Raw genomic sequence first — 5,485 nt, forward strand, 5'->3', positions numbered from 1 at the left:
GTTTGGCGGATGTGTGGAGGGAGGGCATTCTAGGCCAGGGGTAGGACATGGGCAAGCGGTTGATGGCAGGACAGGCGAGAACGATGCACAGTGAGGAGGTTAGTGACAGAGGAGTGGAGTGTGTGGGCTGGGCTGTAGAAGGAGAGAGGTGAGGTGAGGTAAGAGGGGGCAAGATGATGGAGAGCTTTGAAGACAATAGTGAGGAGTTTTTGTTCCTGCGAAGGTTGAGAGACAACCACTGGAGATTTTTGAGGAGGGGAGTGACATGCCCAGAGCGTTTCTGTACATAGATAATCCTGGCAGCAGAATGAAGAATAGACTGAAGCGGGGAGAGACAGGAGAATGGGAGATCAGAAAGGAGGCCGATGAAGTAATCCAGTCGCGATAGGAGGAGAGACTGAACCAACAAAGTAGCGATTTGGATGGAGAGGAAAGGGGGGATCTTCATGCTATTGTGAAAGTGAGACCTGCAGGTTTTGTTAACGGATTGGATGTGTGGGGTGAATGAGAGAGCGGGGTCAAGGATGACACCAAGGTTGCGGGCTTCTGAGATGGGAAGGATGGTAGTGCCGTCAACAGTGACAGGAAAGTCAGGGAGAGGACTGGGTTTGGGAGGGATGATAAGGAGCTCATTTTCGGACATGTTGAGTTTTAGGTGGCAGGCGGACATCCAGCTGGAAATGTCCTGAAGGCAGGAGGAGATACGAGTCTGGAGGGAGGGAAAGAAGACAGTAGAGGAGATACAGTTTTGGGTGTTATCTGCGTAGATATGATAGTTGAAGATCGTTGAAGTGATAATAATAATAGTTGTGGTATTATGATATAAACTGATCAGGTTGGACATAACCCATGTTCCACGTGGGGCTCAGTTTTAATCCCCATATTACAGATGAGGGAACTGAGGCCCAGAGAGGTTAAGCGTCTTGCCCAGGTTTAAACAGCAGACAAGTGAAGGAGCCGGGATTAGATACTTAATATTCACATAGTCAAACCATCACGAAGTCCTGTTGGACCCAACTTCACAACATTGCTAAGATCTTCCCTTCCCTCTCCATTCAAACTGCTACCACATTAATATAATCACTCATGCTAACCTGCTGGGGTTACTGCATTAGTCTCTCTGCTGATCTCCCAGTCTCCCATCTCTCGCGACTCCAGTCCATACTAAATTCTGCTGCCCGGATCACTTATCTACAAGAAGGTTCGGGACATGTTACCCTGCTCCTCATAAAACTCCAGTGATTACCCATCCACCTCTGCATCAAACAAAAACTCCTCACCATTGGTTTTAAAGCACTCTGCCACCTTGCCCGCTCCTATCTCACCTCACTACTCTCTTTCTACAACCTATCCTTCACATTTTGCTCCCCTAGTGCTAATCCTCTCATTGTGCTTCGATGTCCCCTATCTCACCACCGGCCGTTAGCCCACATCCTGCCTCTGGCCTGGCGCACCCTCCCTCCTCAAATCTGACAGACAATTACTCTCCCCTCGCCCCTTTCAAAAGCTTTATTGAGGGCACATCTCCTCCAAGAGGCCTTCCCACACTAGCCCCCACCCTTTTCTCTTCTCCCACTCCCTTCTGCATCAGCCTGACCTGCTCCCTTTTTTCTTCCCCCACCCCCAGCCCTATAGCACCTATGTACATATTTGTTATTTATTTATTTGTATTGAAGTCTGTCTCCCACATCAAGACTCTAAACGCGTTGTGGGCAGGGAATGTGTCTGTTTATTGTCGTATTGTATGCGCTAAAGCTCTTAGTACAGTGCTCTACACTCACTCAGTGAATACTCAATAAATATGATTGAATGAATAAATGAATGAATGAATGATTAGAACCCAGTTTTTCTAAGTCCCAGGCCTGTGTTCTTTATACTAGATCATGCTGCATCCATTCTGTGGTTAGGTGTTTCCCCAGTTACCTCCCACAGTTTGCAGCATTGTCTGTCTGGATCGCTGAGGAGGCAGCTTCACAAACTCAGAACCCCCAAGATGAAACCCCACCAAAGGATATCATCTTATTAAACTCAATCTGTCCCCAGCTCCACCTCCAAGACTTGTCAACATGGTACATGGTCCCATTAAACTCACTCAGGAAGCAGCATAGCCTAGTGGATAGAGCACAGGGCAGGGAGTCAGAAAGACTTGAGTTGTAATTCTGGCTCCATGTCTTGTCTGATAAGTGACCTTGGGCAAGGCACTTAACCTCTCTAGGTCTCAGTTCCCTCATCTGCAAAACGAGTCTCAAGATTGCGAGCCCAATGTGAGACATGGATTAGGTTTTACCTGATTAGCTTGTGTCTTCCCCAGCGTTTAGTAGAGTGCTTGGCACATAGTAAGTGCTTTATAAATGCTATTAAAAGGGAGTTTTCATGGAAGAATATGGAGTTTTCCACTACCCCATGGCTTGTCAGTTGTCCATAGTGGATCTTTCAAGCCCTTTAAAGATCACTTTCCAACATACCGAGTTGAACAACCCAAAAGGTTATTCAACCATTTGCCCAGTGACTTGCAGTTTGCACTTCCTTTGTCGGAAGAATTTGGTATTCATTCTTCCCTCAGTCCCAAAACTCTTATGCACGTAGCCTTATTTTATCTCTATTAATGACTTCCTCCCCCTCTAGACTGTGAGCTCCTTGTAGGGAGGGAATGTGTTTACCAACTCTGTTGTATTCTATTCTCCCAAGCAGTTAGTACAGTGCTCTGCCTACAATATTGTTCAATAAATATCATTGATTGATTGATTGAATGAAGGTGAAGACAATCAAGGACATTGGAAGCCGAGGTCGGGCTTTGTCCATGACTTACCTGCTATTCTATCACCCCCACATGTAATGCCAACCATCCCTGTCACCCTACTAACTCTGAGAGAGAGGAGTCATGAATAACACCAAGGTTATGGGCTTGTGAGACAGGAAGGATGGTGATGGGTAAGTCAGTCGGGGCAAGGTCTGGGTGGGAAAATAAGGAATTCTGTTTTAGAAGTAAAACAGAATAGACATGGATTTCATTTGTGACTTCACAAATTACATGCACACTGGAAAGAACGTGGTTGTGGCTGCTAAGACAGTTGTACTCTGGACCGCCCTGCCTAGGGATCCTGAAAATGGCTCCTTTAATCTTATATGTCTTGCATTTTTATTGTTTCTATCATTATCCTAGCATTCTTTTTTTGCATATTAAATCTTCCCTTGTGTGTCCAGTGTCAACTTTCTAGAGACTCCTTGCGTTGTGAGCTCCCTTGAGACTAGTGACAAAGTCTTATTCATCCTTCATTTTTATCTCCTGCAGTGTCCAACACAGTGCTTTGCACACAGTAGGTATTTAATTAATACTACTGAATGAATGAAAATGCCCTTAGGAGCATTCTCAACCAGATCTCCAAAGTGATTGCCAGATCCCTGAATTACTGATGATGTCAAATATGTTACCTGATGATGTCAGGTCGATAAAAAACTATACAGAATTCTGGGTGCTTTTCCTGCTCTTCTCCTGAGGGACTCCACTGTGGCACACCGTGATGTGAATCCACAGTGAGATTCTGGGAAAAGAATCTGGGAATCGGGGAGGTCAACATCACCCTGGTCCAAGACAGCATTGACTGGGATCGTGTTAGCAACAGAGCAGTGAAATAATAACGACGACAACAACAACAACAATTATAAATAAATGAATGAATAATATACTAATTGTATTTGTTAAACGTTCTTAATTCACTGCTCTGCACACAGCAAGTACTTAGTGAATACCAATGATGATGATGATTGATAATACTATGTGCAAAGCACTGTACTATGCATTGGGAGTTAATACATAATAATGGAGAAGTTGCAGAATAACAAGGGAACCAAGTGCTCCAAAGAAAATGTAAACACACTGAAGTGTTGCTTAACAACTTGTATTAAATGTTTATGCTTCCACCATTTTGGTTTCTGTAAACATTGAACCTTACTTTCAAAGGCGGGGCTGAAATGGTCAAGCTAGACTATCCCAAACCTAGAAAGAGGGAGAGAAGTCCAGAAAGTTTCCAAGCAGATAGTAACTCCTACTTTTTTCCAGGTTCCAGGTTGCAGTTGCAGTAGCTTCTCTCAGAATTAGGAGGGAAAAATCAATAGGGAGAAACTTCCCCTCAACTTGCTCATTCACATGCACTTGAGTTCTCATGGATAGCCTCGGGAAGAGAAGAACCTGGGGTGGTGACATGCTCCCCCTGCTGCTCTGCGGGAAATGAAAGGTATCTCCCATTCCAGAAGAGACACTCGGGCTTAGGGAAATGAGGATCTCTGGAGATCAGCACCAAGGGTCAGATGGATGGGTAGCAGGCTAAAAGAAAGGCTATGGTGCTCTGCAGCTCACTATCATACCTCTTTGCAAAACTCATATAGAGGTTGATGCTACAGTCAGTCCAGTAAATGCGAATGAAGCTGCTGACAAGGAACAGGATCGTCGGAATGGCCTTGGTCTCCCCAGAGGATCTGGGGGGGCGGCTGGGGTTGTGGATGTGCTGCACTTGTCTGTGGTGTTGGTGTAACATGATCACCATGTAGCCTCTGGCCCAGCCCATGAGACACGCAAGCATGGGAACTTGGGGAGTCATGGTGGAAAGAGTTACCACCACAATGAATTCATTAGTCTTGGTGACGGTAGAAAAATACTTCGAAATGTAAGTGTGACCTGTGGTATTGACATTTTTGGTGTCTTGAGCCATAGTTATTAAGCTGATGCAGATCAACAAAATGAGGTTCCAGAAGAAGAGGAAGGAGGGGAGGATGTAATGGGGGCTATATATTTGAACTGGGACCACCAGGAGATGCTGGGACTGATGGTGAGAACCTGGAACACAGTCAGGAGACAGGTGAGGCAGATAGACAGGCCCCGGGACACTCTCCCCATGTACACTAGCATTTTGCACCCAACGTCATCCAGGATATTCTTCACCCTGAAGGCTACCATCGTCTTTGGAAAGCCCCGTGTGAGAAGGGTCACCGTTTTGGTCATGTTCAGGAGGGTGAGAATCAGGCCCGTGGACTTCTTCTGCTGGAGCTGAGCCACGAAGATATGGACGTACATCGAGAACATCACTGAGTTCCCCAGCATGCCGACCACAGTCTGAGAGAGAAAGGAAATTCCCATCATCTGGTCACGTAAAAGCATTGTCTCCATTTCCTTAGAAATGCAGAATCTTCAGAATTCAACTTAAAAAATCTGGATGGATTGTGAATGACAAATTATGGGAAGCTGGAATTTGGGAAACAGAGGACAAGGATTGGCCTATTCCTGTGCAAGAGCATCGGACAATTTCTGTGGTGGATCCTTGGTGAGTCAGAGTCAGAGGACATGGCTTCCACTCTCAACTCTGCCACGTGCCTGTTGTGTGGCCTTGGACAAGTCACTTAACTTATCTGTGCCTCAGTTACCTCATCTGTAAAATGGAGATTATATCCTACTCCTTCCTACTTGGGCTGTGAGCTCCAGGTGGGACTG

At 45.7% G+C, this 5,485-nt stretch overlaps 1 pseudogene; it reads right to left on the bottom strand.

Moving 5' to 3' along the window:
* Window positions 1–4,139: 4,139 nt before the first annotated feature.
* On the bottom strand, window positions 4,140–5,137 carry LOC119921593 (annotated as a pseudogene).
* Window positions 5,138–5,485: the final 348 nt, after the last annotated feature.

Source organism: Tachyglossus aculeatus (genome assembly GCF_015852505.1).
Source record: "Tachyglossus aculeatus isolate mTacAcu1 chromosome 12 unlocalized genomic scaffold, mTacAcu1.pri SUPER_6_unloc_3, whole genome shotgun sequence".
In the NCBI taxonomy this organism is placed as follows: Eukaryota; Metazoa; Chordata; class Mammalia; order Monotremata; family Tachyglossidae; genus Tachyglossus; species Tachyglossus aculeatus.